Raw genomic sequence first — 20349 nt, 5'->3', positions numbered from 1 at the left:
TGTGCATCAGTGTCATCCCTGGATCAGTAATGCTGACACGCACAGTACTTGAAGGATTTATAATAGAGTAGCAATCACACACTTATTACATCGAATGTCTCCAAAGAGAACTTATTACAATAAATATGGCTTAAGGCCATCTAATAACGATAACAGCGGAAGGCTTGGAAGATAAAGTGAGTCCATCAACTCCAACGGCATCACTGAGTATAGAACCACGACCTAAGGCACCTTACTCGTCGTCTGAAAAGTCTGCAACATGAACGTTGCAGCCCGAAACGGGTCAGCACATGGAATATGCTGGCAATGTAACACATAGAGAGTAATGAAAGAGTAAAGCTATACTACATGCATATATGGCTTGGTGGAAAAGCTCTATGGTTACAGTTTTGCGTAAAGCCAATTTTCCCTACTTCAAAGGAATAAATTTTATCTAACTATCAGGGTGGTTGTTAAACATTGAGATCGTAGACACCCTCTCAGTCCCAATTAAGCATCATCATTAAAAACCCAACAATATTAATTTAAGTAACATGATGAGATTCACATGATAATCCAAGTACTAGATACTCAAGACGTCCATAACCGGGGACACGGCTAACCATGATTAGTTTATACACTCTACAGAGGTTTGCGCACTTTTCCCCACAAGACTCGATCTCCTCCGTTGGGATTCTCGCACTACATGATGTTTGAGAAACGGATGACCGAGACATAGACTTTCAGAAGCGCTAGCACCCTACGATCGGGTAGACAGTACCAACCTACATCCCCTACATCTGGTAGTCTACCACTGTAAGAGTTCGCACAACTTAGTCAACTATGCTAGAGCCCATAGTAGCTTGTGGCTGCACACGGAAGTTTCTAGCATGAATAATCTCATGATCCCTTTGAGCCTGGGTGGCGGTCCATAAAGAAAACAGGCAATCGCTGGAATACCCAGGTGCCTCAATCCACCCAGATGTGTATTAAAGTTGCCACCTTAAATAAATCATTAATTTAACAATCTCACATCTGTCATGGATTCACTCACCCAATCCACGTCTACTGGCATAGCATGGCATAATAAGCAAACGTAGAGTAACTCCCAAGGGTTTGATAATAAAACAGGTAATAGGTACTACCTCATCTACTTCCCAAAACCCACATATTAATCAGATCCTAATAATGCAATTGTTTGAGGATTGATCTAATGCGATAAAACTGGGTAGTAAAGGGGTATGATCAAAGTGTTACTTGCCTTGTTGATGATCTGCGAAACCTAGAGATTCGAAGTAGCAAGCGGCGCACTCCGGGTACTCTATCACAAACAAACAAGCATACAATAAGTACTCATCTAATGCATAGGTAAAACTCAAATAAGAGATCTAACCAGAAAGTCCAACTTAAGAACTCCGGTTTGCAAAAAGAATCAAATCAAACGAAGCAACGAAAATCAAACTGCGAAAGAAACAAGCTTCGTTTACTAATCAGGACCTAAGTCAAATTTTACAGTAGCAAAAATTTATTTGAGTTGGTTAAACGGAAAGAGGGTTTCGAGATGTAACTCTAGGCGCTTGAATCGCCTGATTCCAATAAACGTGCGAAAAGTTATACTAGAACGAAAATCAGATCAGAAATCGCGTTCAGAAATAATCGCGGAAAATCCGATAAAAAGAAAAACTGACGGACAGGCTAACGAACGAACGTTCACTGTCTGCGAAAAAAAACGAAAATCGTTCGTTAAAACGAACGAACGAACGGGCGTTCACTAAATAACTAAACCGAAAAAAAAATCGCGGTTTTATAAAAAAAATCAGGCGGTTAACCGGCGAAAACCGGCGGCGGTGGCTACCTCGGGCGGCGGGTCGGCAGCGAGCTCCGGCGGCCTGGCGGTGGTGGCGGCAAGGGGATCCGGCGGCAGGGCTGTCAAGCGGCGGGGCGGCGGCGCTGGCGGCGGCGGCGGCGGCGGGATCCGGCGGCAGGGCGTCGGGCGGCGACGCTGGCGGCGACGGGATCCGGCAGCAGGGCGTCGGGCGGCGGGGCGTCGTTCGGCAGCGGCGGATGGCGGCGGCGGCGGGATCCGGCGGCGGGGCGTCGGGACGGCACGGCGCGGGCGACGACGGCGGCGGCGCTGGCGGCGGCGGTGCTAGGGTTCGGGGGCGGCGGCTGGGCTGGGGCGGCTCGGCGACTCAGGCTTTAAAGCCCGGCCAGGTCGGAGTCCCGGACGTACACGGCCCGGTTAGGTCGGTTCATTTTTTTTGAAACATTACACGTAGAAAAAGAATTAAAAGAAATACTAAACGGACTCCAAAAATCCCGAAATAAATTTTCCCCGGCTCCTAAAATCAAGTCGGTTTAGATGAACATTTATTTAGGGCCTAAATGCAATTTTGAAAAACGCGCATTTTTCCTAAATTCAAATAAAATAGCAATAAAAGCCAAAGTAAAATCTTATTTGATTTTATTATTAAATCCTCAATATTTCTTTATTTTGGGAAAGTCATTTTATTCCCTCTCTCATATTTTTATAATTGAAATAGTTGAAGATAAAATAAATAAAATCAAATGATCCTATTTGCAAAATTTGAGAAAACTCAAATATGAAAATAACGAAATCCCCAACTCTCTCCGTGGGTCCTTGAGTTGCGTCGAATTTCTAGGATCGAGCAAAATGCAATAAATATGATATGCAATAATGATCTATTGTATAACATTCCAAATTGAAAATTTGGGATGTTACAAAGATTCACACAAGTACGAACTGTTGAACTCCCGAAGAGGCAAAGAGCCAAGAGCAAGGTTTTATAGGAATTGTCATCCTGGTAGGAGTGTACTACAACTATAGCGAACGATGCTACTGTATGATGCCGCCACGTCACCTATATCCAAATCTGTGCCACCTTTTTTCTCAAAGAGCGTGTTGGAGCCCATGCAACAACCACACAAGTTGCACGTACACATGACACATTTACTAGTAATAAATTCTAAGGGACAAATGCCAGTATGCCACACAAGTTCATCTCCAATTCATGTGATAAATTTGTGCACGACTAGTCTACATATATTCACGGCGCTACCGTTCACAATTACCGTACTCCACTTACACGTTATAGATGGGCTACATGTCCTCCTCCAGGTTCCAGTCCCAGGTGTTCTTCATGGATGGCACGATCCATAGCGGTGGGCAACGGGAATCATTGTCGCAGCTTTCTAGTCCAGTTCCACACGATGGAGACTCATCCAAGCTGAAGCGGCATAAATCAGGTATAGCATCCCAGCATGTCGTTCATCCGGCAGTGCGCACTGAAGACACAACCATGCTTCATGAACGGCAGGCCTTCTGTGTCATGCACGGAAGGTGGTATCTGCTTCACAAGGGGGTAGCTGTCCCCGATGAAAAGGGAGTACTCTCCAAGAGTGTTCCTCGGTACCCACGTAGCATCACGGGGGTCGAACTCGGCACCGTTCATCTGGTACACGCGACATCTTATATCTGGAGACATGGTGTCGTAAATAGTCAAGGTCCATGCATAATAATGTTGTGCTCAAATATGGCGGTCAGTAATACTGTGCAGCAAATAGTACTACTCCGGTATAGAGGAAGTAAAATAACCAGCTTATTATATATAGCCACTCTTGGCTACATGGATGAGATAGTAAGACATGGAAAAACAAAAATGGTGGCAGCTAGTGGGTTCAAGTCTTCAAGGGCCTAGCTAGCTATACGTGTCTTCCAAGGTAAAAAGTACTCCTACTAGTACTCCTGAGTATACTACTAGTACAACAATGAAAGAGAAGGCGAGAGGGTTAAAAAATGGAATACCTGGGTAGATGGTGACGGTCTGATCGTGGTAGATTGTGTGACCATGTTGCACATCAGTGGTACCATGGGTAACGACTGCTAAGATAGTTGATCCCAATATGCCAAAGTCAGCTACAAGGTACCGGGTTAGACCGAATCGCGGATGTAAATGCATATCCAGGATCGGTGATCTTATTTTGATCGGGGGATGACTTGTCCCTGCAAAATAATGGAGTACCGTTAGGGATGCAAATGATGGTTTGTGGATTCCGTTTGTAATCTCCTGTACCGTAGGATGGCAACCAGATGAAACAAGTCCCCTAGCTCGTCACCGTGAAGATGTGGCCTAGATGGCACACGGCGTCTTCAAACATGTAGGGGTACAAATCTGCCGCCGCCAACATGCGCCAGTCTCTGTCGTTACTGCCTCTTGCATTGATGGGAATCGTTATGTCGAACACCGCGATGAGATAGTAATCATCATAGCCGCGTCACTTTGTCGGCGGGTACGCAATTGCTATCTTCTTCAATCTAATGTAGGCATCATCATACATATTCAAGCCCAGCCAGTCCGGAAGGCCGATCCCAATGGTGGAGAAGGGGTCTACCGGAACGGCCGCACTGCTGTGGATGTTGTGCAAAATGATAGTGGTATCCGGCCGGAGGTATGGAAGCCAATCTTCGTTGGCACTGACCCAGACCTATATATAAGACGGTGGGCAGCGGAGAAATTACGGGATGGAAATGGAATAACTAAGTACTACATGATCAAACTCCATTACTGACCTGCTCATCGGACAAAATCCGACTACCTCTCAACGTCGGCAACTCTAGCGGAGTCAACGTGCAACCATGGCCAGGGAGCGGTGGACTGTTCGAAGGATTGTCCCATAGAAGAACCTTCTTCTCGAGGACGCATGGAAGACCAACAAGCATGGCCTTTTCCCAAGCCTGTTTAAGCACCGTCTTGAAAAAGTTGGTGTAGGAAGCACCGAGTCTTGCAGCGGTGAGGACGTCGGAGTAGCGTGCGATTTCTCCCAGAGGATCGTCGTCCAAGGTCTCCCAACCCCGACGAGGAGGAGAACCGCCTGGCGAATCCATGGGAGCAGCGACAAACTGCCTTCTCTTCATTGGGAGGGGAACTGGCAAGGAGGAGATAAGAGCGTAGTAACCACAGGGCCTCGTCCCTTCCGACTGTAGATCGTTCCTTAGCGAAGGGGCGAGGCTACTATTTACTACTAGTACTATGGAACGTTATGGGATTGCATTATACTGTAAATAATAGCACTAGTAAGAAATTTTTGGCACTAGGTAGTAGTTTTTGGCGTGGATTAAGAAATTTTGGGTCTGTTTTTGCTATTTTTTGTACACGCCAACTAGTGTCAAAAAACCGTCTTACATTATGTGACGGAGGAGTACGTACTCGTACTGTAGCAGTGCTAGTACTACTTTTTCTCAACTAGTAGTGTGATGTATTGTACTTCTAGTCTAGTCTAGTACAGTGCACCACTTTTGAACTCTTGAATCTTAGGTCCAAGGAGCTATAGTTGGAAGTGGAGGGTACTACTGTTCTCTAGAACCATTGATGTACTATCAATGCAGGGAAAGTACACCTGCGTAGTGGCCTAGTGGGTACTCTCGGTGCTCTATTCAGCAGCTCCTCTCACATAGCTGGCCTACTCAGCCACTCCTCTCATGCACACACTAGCAGCCTGTTTATCAGCGACGGTTACTGCGGGGGCAGAACATTTGAGTTATTTGATACAGCGAGGCTAGGCTTTTCGCTTCAATTTGTGGAGGTGTAATGGATCTCGTCGAAATTTGTTAGTAGTTCCTTCTTTATGAATGAGATGAAGCAAAGCTTTTTCCTCCGTTTCAAAAAAAATGTCAAGAGGAATTTCTTTTATAGTAGAGTCGATAATGGAGCAAAGTCCATGCGTGCAACGCCACAAGCTACAGAGTAGTAGTAGAGCACTTTACGTACAGAGCCATATTGCATAGTTCCCAATGCCCCGCCAGGCTTTTCTGGCTCCTCGGGCTTAATTGGGAGGCGCTAGTTTAAATTTAAATATGCTACTAGCTGATGAGGAAGCTGCAAGCGAGGTGCGGCTGGGGCGAGCACACGAGCCACGGGATGCTGGGAAGGTAAACCCGTTCACGTGTCTAGGCTATCCAGTACACCCAGATTGTGGTGTCGCACGTCCGTTTGACTTCAAAACGCAAACTACCCGTGTAAAATATTGGCTCGCAGCGAAGTTACTATTTAAAAAAACGCCGCCATGCGTTCGGCCGGGATCGAACCCACAAAACGAGGTATACACTCCCATGACCACTAGTAGTACTCGTAGGAGTACAACACAACCTAGAATCGCCTTTTGTCGCTAGTAGTACGTACATTGTTCCTTACAAGAAACCCCTAATAATGCAAGAAACCACTAAAATGCCAAGAAACTACTACCACTTGCATACGTGGGAGACTTAAGATAAGACTACCTTATCAACCATTGTACATGCTCTTACCAACCAGCCCTACCAAGAAACGACTACTCTACAAAGTGTCGTTATAGGCACGTTTCAACCATGGCCTTGTTTGGATACATTTGTTGTCAATCTAACCCTGCCATCCAAACACCACTTTGGTTAGAGTTAATTCAGGGTTAGAATCTAACTCTAACCTCTGACAGGGCCCATGTCGCCCATTAAGTCAGCACCTTCTATTCGACCGGGCGTTATGACTTGTGGGACCTACTTGCCAGTCTGCACAAAAATCCCCGAGTGACCTCCTACCTCCGGCCCGTCCACCTAGTCATCCTCGGCCATGAGATGTAGCTACCGCCGCCGGCGGTGCGGAGCCCATGTTGCGGCAGCCCGGATGCCAGCTCCGTCCAGCTGCTTGTCTGCAAGGTTTCCTAGCTAGATTGGCACAGCAGCGCGGCGGCTTCCTCGCGTGCGCCACGCTAAGGCCAGCCATCTGGCTCGAGCGAAGGCCAGCGCGGCAGCTTGCTCGCTCATGAGTCACGCTCGGGCCAGCCTACCAACCCGTGCGTAGGCCAGCGCGGCGTCCGGCCCGTCTGGGGGAGCGGCGGCCAACTCGCTCATCACCAGCGCCACCGATGAACATGCATCAATATTGTTTGAAGTAATGTTCAGGAAAAAAAATGATTTGAGGGGGAATAACAGGATAGCTCTATTCTTCGAGTCACTTGGGATTTATATCTGCTGATCACTATGAGGAACTTGAAAGACGAAAGAACTAGGATTTTCCCCTCAACTACGAGGGGAGGTAAGGAACTGCCATCTAGCTCTGCACTAGATTCTCCTTCTATTTTGAGTAAGCTTGCGACACCTAAACCTGCTACTGCTTTGAATTCTGATATGTCGCATGTTATTGATGATGCCACTTCTGCTATGCATGATACTTATGATGAAACTACCTCTGTGCTTGATACTACTGTGCCATTAGGTGAATTTCTTGATGAACAACTTGCTAGGGTTAGAGAGAACAAAATTGTTGAAAACAAAATTATTGATGATAGTGATCATGAAGGTTCTCCCCCTAATTATGAATTGCCTGTTGTTCCTGAGGATTATGTTATGGATGAAGAAGCTGCTAGGGCTATTTTTGCTTGTAATGATAGATATGGTCTTAAGAAGTTATTAGCTAAATGGAAGCAGCAATCTCTTAATGCTAGAATCAAACCTGACCCTGCTCTTCCTACTTCACCTATCTGTGCTACTGATAAGGGTTATGAATTCTTTGTTGATCCATAGATAATTACTTTGGTTGAATCTGATCCTTTTTATGGCTACGAATCTGAAACTATTGTGGCACATCTTACCAAGTTAAATGATATAGCCACCCTATTTACTAATGATGAGAAGTCCTGCTATTACTATATCCTAAAGATATTTCCGTTCTCATTAAAGGATGATGCTAAAACTTGGTTTAATTCTCTTGATCCTGGTTGTGTGCGTAGTCCCCAGGATATGATTTATTACTTCACTGCTAAATATTTCCCTGCTCATAAGAAACAAGCTGCCTTGCGGGAAATATATAATTTTGTGCAAATCGAAGAAGAGAGTCTCCCACAAGCTTGGGTGAGGCTTCTCCGATTACTTAATGCTTTGCCTAATCATCATCTTAAGAAAAATGAAATACTTGATATCTTTTATAATGGACTAACCAATGCTTCCAAGGACTACTTGGATAGTTGTGCTGGTTGTGTTTTCAGGGAAAGAACAGTCGACCAAGCTAAATTATTATTGAATAATATGTTGAGCAATAAAAATAATTAGACTCTTCCTGAGCCAATTCCTGAGGCAATTCCTGAGCCAATTGAGCCAACTCCTGAGCCTATTCCTAAACCAACTCCAAAGAAGAGGGGTGTTCTATTTCTCAGTCCTGAAGATATGCAAGAGGCAAAGAAATCTATGAAAGCAAAAGGTATTAAAGCTGAAGATGTTAAGAATTTACCTCCTATTGAAGAAATACATGGTTTTAATCTACTTATTGAAGAAATACATTGTCTTGATAACCCGACACATGTAGTAAAGGTAAATTCTCTCTATAGATATGATAAAGTTGAAATCCCGGCTATTAATTTCCATTGCCCATGTTTAGATGAATCTGATGACTTTATGGCTAGACAAGAAAGTTTTAATGCTTATGTTGGTAGAGAGTTAAAGAATAATGCTTTCGAGATTGGACGCTTGAGTGATTATATGGCTAGATTTAAAGGTGAACTTAAACTCATTAGAAAATATGCTTCTATGGTTACCACTCAAGCTGAGCAAGTACTTAAAGCTTAAAGTGATTTGCTCGATGAATTAAATAATAAACATGACTTTCTTGTTAGAGTGGCTACTAGAACTGGTAGAATGACTTAGGAACCTTTGTATCCTGAAGGCCACCCTAAGAGAATCGAGCAGGACTCTCAGAGAAATAATTTAGAGGCACCTAGTTCTTCTAAAAAGAAGAAAAAGAAAAGTGATAGGACTTTGCATGCTTCTAGTGAACCTGTTGTAGACACACCTGAGAATCCCAATGATATATCTATTTCTGATGCTGAAACACAATCAGGTGATGAACATGAACCTAGTAAAAATGTTAATGATAATGTTCGTGTTGATGCTCAACCTAGCAAAAATAATGATGTAGAGATTAAACCTGCTGTTGATCTTGATAACCCACAATCAAAGAATCAACATTACGATAAGAGAGATTTTGTTTCTAGGAAGCACGGTAAAGAAAGAGAACCATGGGTTCAGAAACCCATGCCTTTTCCTCCTAAACCATCCAAGACAAAGGATGATGAGGATTTTGAGTGCTTTGCTGAAATGATTAGACCTATCTTCTTACGTATGCGCTTAACTGATATGCTTAAAGTAAATCCTTATGCTAAATATATGAAGGATACCATTACAAATAAAAGAAAGATACCGGAAGCTGAAATTTCCACCATGCTTGCTAATTACACTTTTAAGGGTGGAATACCAAAGAAACTTGGAGATCCAGGGGTACTAACTATACCATGCTCCATTAAAAGAAACTATGTTAAAACTGCCCTATGTGATATTGGAGCCGGTGTTAGTGTTATGCCTCTCTCCTTATATCGTAGACTTGAATTGAATAAGTTGACACCTACTTAAATATCTTTGCAAATGCCTGATAAATCAACTACTATACCTGTCGGTATTTGTGAGGATGTGCCTGTTGTGGTTGCAAATGTCACTATCTTAACGGACTTTGTTATTCTTGATATTCCCGAGGACGATAGTATGTCGATTATCCTTGGTAGACCTTTTTTGAATACTGCAGGGGCTGTTATTGATTGCAAAAAAGGCAATGTCACTTTTCATGTTAATGGTAATGAGCATACGGTACACTTTCCGAGGAAACAACCTCAAGTTCATAGCCTCAATTCTATTGGAGAAGTTCCAACTATCATTATTGGAGGTTTTTGAATTTTCTCTTCCCACTGTCAAGAAAAGCATGATATTCTTATTGTTAGGGATGTTCATATCCCCGTTGAGGTAACTATGTTATTCGAAATTTCTTTGGTTCCATGTTATTCGGAATGAGTTTGTTAACAAGACTTGATCAACCTTGTTAGTGGATTCATTTTGCATGATCATGATCATGGATGAACTTAGAAGGCACAACCTTCTGTACCCTCTTTTTACTTTCTGTTATTTAAGAATAATAAGCAAAAATAGTATTATCTGTCTGTTTCCCTGATTTATCATGCAATAATAAAAAATATCCCGAAAATAAAAGTGCTCCAAATGCCCTGAATATTTAGTATGATTTTTTATGGATTATTTGAGGATTTTAGGTGTGGGCACGCCCCCCCTATGTCATGGGCCCACGGTAGCCCCCTCCACTTATTCCTGCACCCACACACTCCATCTTCCCTCCAAAAAAAAACCCATCCAGCCTCAAGCACGAGTTCTAGCTCATTTTGCTGCGATTTTTGATCTCCTTGCTCAAAGCTCCATTCACAAACTGCTTTGGGAGATTGTTGTTGGTATGTGACTCCTCCATTGGTCCAATTGGTTTTTTGTTCTAGTGCTTTATTCATTGCAACTTTTTGCTGCATAGGTGACCATGTTCCTGAGCTTGCATGTCAAATGTATGAGGTCCCAAGTAATTCGAATGCATGATATAGGCTCTAGGCACTTGTGGGAGTTAGTTTCTACCAATCTTGTTTAAGTTTGATTCACTTTATTTGAAGTTACTAAAAATTTCAGAAATTTTCAGAGAATGATAAGGAGATTTTTGAGGGGCTCTTCTAGCCAGGCTCCAAGGATAAACAAGCTAAAGAGAAGGAAAAGACCAAGTATAATCTTCCTCGCGTAGCGGAAGTACGGCCGTGTGAATGGCCTTGTGATAATTTCTTGAGAGAAGCCGGGATTTATGAAGTCTTTTATTCTTTGGTTGAAAATGGGGGACTCACCGACTTCCTCCACGACCGGATCGATCAGTATCTCTTACTCACCAATACTTTCGTGCCAAAATTTTATAACTATCCTAAGAATTCACCTCCTTCAGTATCATTTCATTTATATGATGAGTTCAAGGAAATGTCATTAGGTAATTTTTGCGTTGTATGTAGAATACCCTTTGAGGGCAGTTTAGATGAACCACATCGTAAAGATGTGGATGGTTTTGTTAACACTATTATTGTAGGGGATCCGAAGAAGGGTTCTGATGCGAGAATCACTAGCTTACACTTTGCTGTTTTACGCTACTTTCCATATTTGCTAGGCGATTTTAATTGGTCGTGGAAACAGTGGAAAGTTCAGTGTTCCTGATATTATTATTCTGTTCCATGCATCGTTTGGTGATAATAGTTTTAGTATTGTTGCCGTTATTGCTAAACGGCTAAGCCTGAACCGTACAAAGGGCCCCATCTTTGGAGGTATCTATGTTGCACGCCTTGCTAAACATTTTGGACACCTATTAGGCATTATGAGAAAGAGGAGACAATGTTGCCTCTTTCCCTTTTTAGATTACAGAAGCATGGTAGTGCATGAGTTTATTGTTGACAACAAAGCTTGCTTCTGTATAACCTGAGATTTTTAATAAGAAACACAATGAGATTATTACTCTGCTGCGCCTTCTGTTGTTTGATTTAACTGCAGTAATTACCTTGTTCTGCCGGAAGCGGTGTATGCTCATCGAGGCAGGCATCCGCTCCAGAGTCTGAGCCGGAACCTCACTGGACCCTTATCGTCCATCATCTTATCAGTGGGATCCGAAGGAGATCGCTAGCCAGTGGTATCCTGATGACACTCCTCAGTACACTGGGAGAGTAGCCGCGGTCCTTGGCATTAGAACAACTTATGCCAAAAGCCTAAGCTTGGGGGAGTACGTATTCTCACCGACCTTACATTCATGTTCACACACTATTCTAGTTGTCGCTGCTCATACTCTTTCACTGTATTATCCATGCTAGTTTAATTTTCATTTTTCTACTTTTCTTCTTGTGTGTTTGATAAACCTTAAGAAAAACCAAAAAAAGTAGTTAGTTTAATTTCCATGCTTGTAGTAGTAATTAAAATGAAAACCCAAAAAGATTTCTCGTTCTTCTTTTACTTGTTAGGAGCTTTCCTGTGTAAATGGTTTTATTTTCTTTCCTTTGGGGGTCGAGAGTAGAAGACCATGTTGAAATTGTTTAGTGGCTCTCATATGCATGATTGTTGATTTAACTTAGAGCCCATGTTACTTTGTCTTCTCTCTTGAATTGAATGCTTGCAAATTCCAGCTTAGTCCAATGCATGTGCACTATTATTATTATACACATCGTTCGGTCGTGCAAGTGAAAGGCAATAATGACGATATATGATGGACTGATTGAGATGAGAGAAGCTGGTATGAACTCGACCTCTCTTGTTTTTGTAAATATGATGAGTTCACCGTTCCTGATGCAGCCTATTATGAAGTAAACATATTTGCAATGACATTTAGAGATTATAGTTGCTTATGCCATGCTTAATTAGCTATGAGTTTATAATGGTTTACCTTGCGTGCCAAAATGCTATTAAAATGGTTATTATGTGGTATGATGGGATGGTATCCTCCTTTAAATGAATCGAGTGACTCGACTTGGCACATGTTCACGCATGTAGTTGAAACAAAATCAACATAGCCTTCACGATACTTATGGCCAGGGTGGATTATATCCTACTCATGCTTGCACTTGGTGTAAATTAATTTTAATGCATGTTCTTGACTGTTGTCGCTCTCTCAGTTGGTCGCTTCCCAGTCTTTTTCTAGCCTTCACCTGTACTAAGCGGGAATACTGCTTGTGCATCCAAACTCCATAAACCCCAAAGTTATTCCAGATGAGTCCACCATACCTTGCTATATGCGGTATCTGCCTGCCGTTCCAAGTAAATTTGTATGTGCCAAACTCCAAACCTTCAAATAAAATTCTGGTTTGTATGCTCGAGCAGCTCATGTTTCAACTAGGGCTGTCTGTATCTTCCATGCTAGGTGGGTTATTCTCAAGAGGAGTGGACTCCGCTCCTCATTCACGAGAAAATGGCTGGTAACTGGGATGCCCAGTCCCATGATCAAAAGATCAAAGCAAATCAAAATAATCAAACAAAACCCCCCAGGGTTGTTGCTAGTTGGAGGCACTCGTTGTTTCGAGCAAGCCATGGATTGATGCTTGTTGGTGGTGGGGGAGTATAAATTTTTACCATTCTGTTTGGGACCCGCCTAAAATGTATGTAGCATGGAAGATATCGCCATCTCATAGTTGTTGCGTTGACAATGAAAGTATGGCGCTCAAAATGTTATTCATCTCTATTTTAAAATCGAGCTCTGGCACCTCTACAAATCCTTGCTTCGCTCTATGAAGGGCCTATCTATTTACTTTTATGTTGAGTCATCACTCCTCTTATTATAAAAGCACCCGCTGGAGAGCACACTGTCATTTGTATTCATTACTTTTAGTTTATATTGGGTATGACTTGACTGGATCTCTTTTTCCATGAATTACAATGTTTAGTTAGTCCTTGATCTTTAAAGGTGCTCTGCATTTGTGTTCTATGTTTTGTGGTCTCAGAATGGGCTAGCGAGATACCATCTTGTTATATCATATTATGATTGTTTTGAGAAAGTGTTGTCATCCGAGTTTTATTATTATTGCTCGCTAGTTGATTATGCCATTGATATGAGTAAACATGAGACCTGAGTGTTATTGTGAATGTGGTTAGTTCATGATCTTTGGTGAAAACTTGAATGCTGGCTTTACATATTTACAACAACAAGAGCAAACAGAGTTTGTAAAAGTTTTTCTTTGTCACCTTCATTTGATCAACTGAATTGCTTGAGGACAAGCAAAGGTTTAAGCTTTGGGGAGTTGATACGTCTCCAACGTATCTACTTTTCCAAACACTTTTGCCCGTGTTTTGGACTCTAACTTGCATGATTTGAATGAAACTAACCCGGACTGACGATGTTTTCAGCAGAACTGCCATGGTGTTGTTTATTGTGCAGAAAACAAAAGTTCTCGGAATGACCTAAAAATCCATGGAGATAACTTTTGGAAAATATAAAATATACTGACAAAAGAATCAAGGCCAGGGGGCCCACACCCTGTCCACGAGGGTGGGGGCGCACCCCCTCCCCCTGGGCATGCCCCCATATCTCGTGGGGCCCCTGATGCTCCGCCGACGTCAACTCCAACTCTATATATTCTGTTTCGCGGAGAAAAAAACAGAGAGAAAGTTTCATCGCGCTTTATGATACGGAGCCGCCGCCAAGCCCTAATCTCTCTCGGGAGGGCTAATCTGGAATCCGTTCGGGGCTCCGGAGAGGGGGATTCGTTGCCGTCGTCATCATCAACCATCCTCCATCACCAATTTCATGATGCTCATCGCCGTGCGTGAGTAATTCCATCGTAGGCTTGCTGGACGGTGATGGGTTGGATGAGATTTACCATGTAAGTAAGTTAGTTTTGTAAGGGTTTGATCCCTAGTATCCACTATGTTCTGAGATTGATGTTGCTATGACTTTTCTATGCTTAATGCTTGTCACTAGGGCCCGAGTGCCATGATTTCAGATCTGAACCTATTATTTTTTCATGAATATATGTGAGTTCTTGATCCTATCTTGCAAGTCTATAGTCACCTATTATGTGTCATGATCCGACAACCCCGAAGTGACAATAATCAGGATACTTCTCGGTGATGACCATAGTTTGAGGAGTTCATGTATTCACTATGTGTTAATGCTTTGGTCCGGTACTCTATTAAAAGGAGGCCTTAATATCCCTTAGTTTCCACTAGGACCCCACTGCCATAGGAGGGTAGGACAAAAGATGTCATGCAAGTTCTTTTCCATAAGCACGTATGACTATATTCGGAATACATGCCTACATTACATTGATGAACTGGAGCTAGTTCTGTGCCACCCTATGTTATAGCTATTACATGAGGAATCGCATCCAACATAATTATCCATCACTGATCCAATGCCTACGAGCTTTTCACATATTGTGCTTCGCTTATTTACTTTTCCGTTGCTACTGTTACAATTACTACAAAACTGCTATCTTTACTTTTGCCACTGTTAACGTTACTATCATACTACTTTGCTACTAAACACTTTGCTGCAGATACTAAGTTATCCAGGTGTGGTTGAATTGACAACTCAACTGCTAATACTTAAGAATATTCTTTGGCTCCCCTTGTGTCAAATCAATAAATTTGGGTTGAATACTCTACTCTCGAAAGCTGTTGCGATCCCCTATACTTGTGGGTTATCAGCCGCACTCCGATTGTATCTTGCGACGCGTCCACGTACCCCTTTTGAAAGCCCTAGAATTGCGCTGGAATAAATGCTTCCTTAGGCCACTCAGTGTGATACCTGCAGTATTGTCGAATACAGGTTTTAGTGTATGTAGTTGGAATTTTCATAACATCTTTGGCATGTTGCAGTCACTTGTTTCACTTTTTATTAACTGTTAAATTGTAATTGCTTCACCAGGTCTGCGTCTAAAAAGATAAATAGAGCTATAAAGAAAGGAATATGTTTGTGCAAGTAGACGATCGATCGGTGTCTTACCTGGAAGTTTCTCAGGTTGGGTGTAGCATATGCTGTGCTTGCTGTCGATGGTTGGTATGAACAAATCGGTGAGAGGGTGAGATATCGCGCTGTCAGCACTCACTTTGACCTCAAGTTGCTTGATCAGCTCCTGATCCGTGGGATCAAACTTGACGCCAGCCGGCAGCACCGGCCAATCCTTCTTCGACTTGCATCGGTAATTCCAGTTATATGGTACTCAATGTATGATCAATCAACTGTTTTAAGTGAATGATGAAAGATTTCGACAGATAAGTGATACTCCAAATATGAAGTCCAGAATACCCGAACACACCTCCGGGATTCATGTGTCACCTCACACGCAGTGTGTCGTCACGTCAATTCAATGTGTGGACATGATGAATATTTTTTTTTGAAACTGGACATGATGAATAATTTGACCGACGTATACTAGTACTGCTACTGTACTACTTACTAGTCGTATTTAGTGTCACAATTTATACATAGGTTTAACTAACAAGTACGCACTTGAAGCCTAATTGATATATATACTAATCGTATATATATATATATATATATATATATATATATATATCTTTGTGTGTGTGAGTGTGTGTGTGTGGCTTCTGCACAACATCTCCATCATCACTATCAGTACATCCTTCGCAGGTGAGTTAGGATGCACTTGATCCCAGGAAGGTATCTATCCTTCAAACCAGAGGAGTGCTTCAAACTAACAACAGTACATAATATCCAACAAAAGAGGGTCGTGCTACAGCAGCAGAATACATGGTTTAGTCTAGATATCAGCATGAATCAAGTTGTGCATATTTGCTGTTGGCATGAACCACATCGCCGCATGTCGGGTTTGCAAAAAGCCATCCATCGCATGGAAGATCGATGCCTTTCACACACTGAAGATTATCTGGCAACAAGCTGTGTCGACGAATCTCTGGATATCGTGATTCATGAAACCCATGGTATGATGTGTAAACACAGTCCCCCCTGGCGAATGGAAGTTGCATAGCACGGTAATCATCATCGTGATATGATCGATGATTGGTTGGATGATCGGATAATTGAGCCCAAGGAACAAGGAGTGGTTGCCGAGGCTGTAAACCCGCCTCCAGTTGAATACGCCTAGCCCAACGGAGCTGGGATCTTTCTCGAACACGAAGCAGCGATAGCCATCAATGTCACGAACTCCCCACGCATTGTACTACATTTGGTTTGATGTAATGGTTTGGTCAATTTGGTACGTGCAAATGAGCATCAAATGACGGCCGTCAGCTGAACGAGCGATAAACCACCACCCATCAGCTAGTATGATTCCAGGTCCTAGAATCATGAAGGCTAGCGCATTTGCGTCTGCTGCAACAATTCAAATTGGAGACCAAAAGGACAAAAATAAACAATCATGTTCAGAGTATGTGCGGAATTAAGATTATTATAACAATGACACATATCATAGACAGAGAATTGCAATGCCGTGGTCATAATCACACCCCAAGTTAAAAAAAATAAGCCAATGGCTTTCATATTTTAGCAATATGTGATGGTTCAAACATCATGTAACAATGAGAGGAAAACAGCTATGATAGAGCCTACTCATATTCTACCATAGCACATACTACTATTGTTCTCATATCAACTCTAAGCAATAACATGAATTGTTATAAAATCTTGGAAACGAGAATAACATATAGCAATCATGATGTTATGCTCATAATATGTATTCTAACAATCATTAGATGGCAATTGTTCTCATATCAACTCTAACAATAACATGTGTGGTCATAAAAATCTAGGAAATGAGAGGAACGTATACTCCCTCTGTCCCAAAATAACTGTCTTCAGCTTAGTACAACTTTGTACTAGAGTTATTACAAATTTGAGACACTTATTTTGGGATGGAGGGAGTAGCAATGATGTGGTTATAGACATACTATCTATTCTAAATTTGTAACAATGAAAAGGCAGTCGTATTCATAAGGTAAAGATGAGATGAGATAGAGCAATTACACGACGATAGATTCCACCAGTATAGGCAGCCAATCTGTGTGTTGACCGCGTAAACGATGCCATCATGCACAATAGCATCGGACTGAAATGTTGCCTCAACAGGATTGATGATGAGCCATAACCATGTATGGCAACCGGATTCCAGATAGACTAATCCCATGTCGAACAAGGCAATGAGCTTGTAATCCATGTAGTCTTCTGATGGTGTGGGCACTTCGCAGATTACAACTTTCAGCAAATAGAGGTCGAGCCAAAAGGTTGACGCGTCTCGTGCGTAGTAGGCCGGAGTGTCAAGCAGGCCACGAGGCTCATTGGCGGCGGTATACGATGATGGAAGGGTGATCTCTCGATGGGTGTAGATATCCACGAGACGCCATGGACTACCGGATTGGTGGATGAGGACGATCCAGTTGGCCTTCATGCCCGCCCAGTAGTGGCCGTGCATGAAGGATAGGTGGACAGGTAGTGGTAGCATGTCGAGGGGCACCACGACAACCTCCATAGGATCGTCAAGTCGGTATCTGGACCACATGCGAGGATCGAGCATCAGCAAGCAGGGTGTCTTGAAAAGAGCCGGCCGTTTGCAGATGAGTAGATGGTACAAAGACACCGAGCATGCGGCCAGACGGAGGGTGCTGAGTAGGTCCACACGATTATAGATTTGCTCCAAGAGAACATTGGGGAGGAAATTCCAATCGCGGCTCTGTGTGTTAGTCGGTTCTGCCATTGGGGTTTTCAGTGTCTGTGAGCCAGCGGGGAAGTGGATTCGGTCTGGCGAGCGAAGAAGCTTCTCCTCGTGTGGCCGAGCAGTGAGTGGGGGGATATGGTACGCGCGAGCTACCAAGGAAGATGGCGCGGGCGGGCGAGCAGTGAGCGGGGGTAAATGGTGTGCGGCCGACGATGGGGAAGAGAGGAGGAAGAAGAAGAGAGGAGGAAGAAGAGTGGAAGACGGGGAAGAAAGTGCATTAAATCTCAATTCTACTAGTACTACTACCAGGATATACTGTCCTTCGGAGTGTAAATAGTTACACCGATGACATGTGGGTCTACCACAAGTGGGACCATATGTTAGTTAATGGAGGACAGAGGTGCGTAGGCGTATTTGCGGAAGCGTGCTCTACTGGCAAACATGATGGAAGTAATGGGTAAGGCTGATTTAGTAACACCAACACGCTGGTTCAGCTTATTAATTACGTGTCCAATCTGCTGGAGCGTGTATTGTCTCTTCACTGCGAAGACTAGTTGAATAGTTCTCTCTGACCGAGATGGGGAATAATGGATCGCGAAGACTACCTTTCTACAGTATCCCTATTCCTCTACGCTCACTTCACTTGTTTTGCTCCGTACCTAGTCACTTGTTGAAATATGTAGAAAGACAAATACTCCATATTTGGGAACAGAGGGAGGCTTTTACTCCATGGGAACAGAGGGAGTATTACCATATGGAGGGAACAGAGGAAGCTTGAAATATGAACATGTCAATGGGAGGGAGTAAGCCCCATGCATGCATGCATGCAACATGCAATAGTCACACATACACATGGATACACGCAACACTCACGCACCCATGCAGCACATAGCACACGACGCAACACACACGCTCACGCTCAAGTGCTCAACCTACTCCCTACGTCCGTGAAAGACTGTACATTTAGAGATTTACACATTGACCAGGGCCTAATTAACGCCCAAAAGTAGCAGACTTATGCGTGCATGCGACCATTGAGAGAAGAAGATTAAATGAAGGCTTTTGCATGCTGTAATTAAGGATAGACATGTAGCCTATACCAACAACACAAGTTGGTGCATTAGCCAATCAATATCGATTTAGATTAAAGGCTAAACACATTGGAAGTGTAGATGTACATCATGTACTACACTCTTTGTTTTATAGTCGATGTACACTCTTTGTTAGAAGACCGGGGGAGTACACGTGCATGCACTCACATACACAGCCAGGGTGGTTCGCGCGCAAGGGTTGGACTCCTATCGCGCCTGCATAAAGTTTTGTTTAACTGGTTTCTTTGCTCTGCCAACTGACAGGTGGGACCTAGAAACCAGGTGACAATTTAACCAGTCAACAAAGTGCCACGTCGACTATGTGGCCGATCAGTAGGGTGCAATACGGTGCTCTACGATGAGCTAGTAATCGTATAATCAGCGCAAAACTATATATAGTGACTGTAAAGAGCGTATTGTTACATACGTTGACCACCAGTGTATTTTCTCGTTTCAAATTAAGCCATATTAATTGGAAAGGACGCAGTATGGACTAGTGTTGCTTTGATGTGTCCTGTCAACTCATCGAACGAGGAGAAGCTTGCTTACTACGCATCTCCCTTGCCCACGGTGTGGTGGTTCGCAGAACGAGGAGAGGGTTTTAACTACAGTGCCCTGTCCCTCTCCCTCTCCCTCGCCCTCGCCCTCGCCCTCGCCCTCGCGGTGGACGTGTAGCAGTTCAATTGGTGTTAGATTGCCCGAAGCATATTGTACTGTAGTATCATCATTGTTGGACCTTCCGAAGAGGCGAAGAGCCAAGTGCAAGGTTGTAGCGACCAGACCTCAAACAGTCTGATCTCTGTGCATCAGTGTCATCCATGGATCAGTAATGCTGACACCACGGTACTTGAAGGATTTATAACAGAGTAGCAATCACACACTTATTACATCGAATGTCTCCAAAGAGAACTTATTACAATAAATATGGCTTAAGGCCATCTAATAACGATAACAACGGAAGGCTTGGAAGATAAAGTGAGTCGATCAACTCCAACGGCATCACTTAGTATAGAACCACGATCCTAAGGCATCTTACTCATCGTCTGAAAAGTCTGCAACATGAACGTTGCAGCCCGAAACAGGTTAGCACATGGAATATGCTGGCAATGTAACACATAGAGAGTAATGAAAGAGTAAAGCTATACTACATGCATATATGGCTTGGTGGAAAAAGCTCTATGGTTACAGTTTTGCGTAAAGCCAATTT

The sequence above is a fragment of the Triticum aestivum genome, chromosome 1B, assembly GCF_018294505.1.
Source record: "Triticum aestivum cultivar Chinese Spring chromosome 1B, IWGSC CS RefSeq v2.1, whole genome shotgun sequence".
NCBI classification, from domain to species: domain Eukaryota; kingdom Viridiplantae; phylum Streptophyta; class Magnoliopsida; order Poales; family Poaceae; genus Triticum; species Triticum aestivum.
This window is presented reverse-complemented; position numbering follows the sequence as displayed.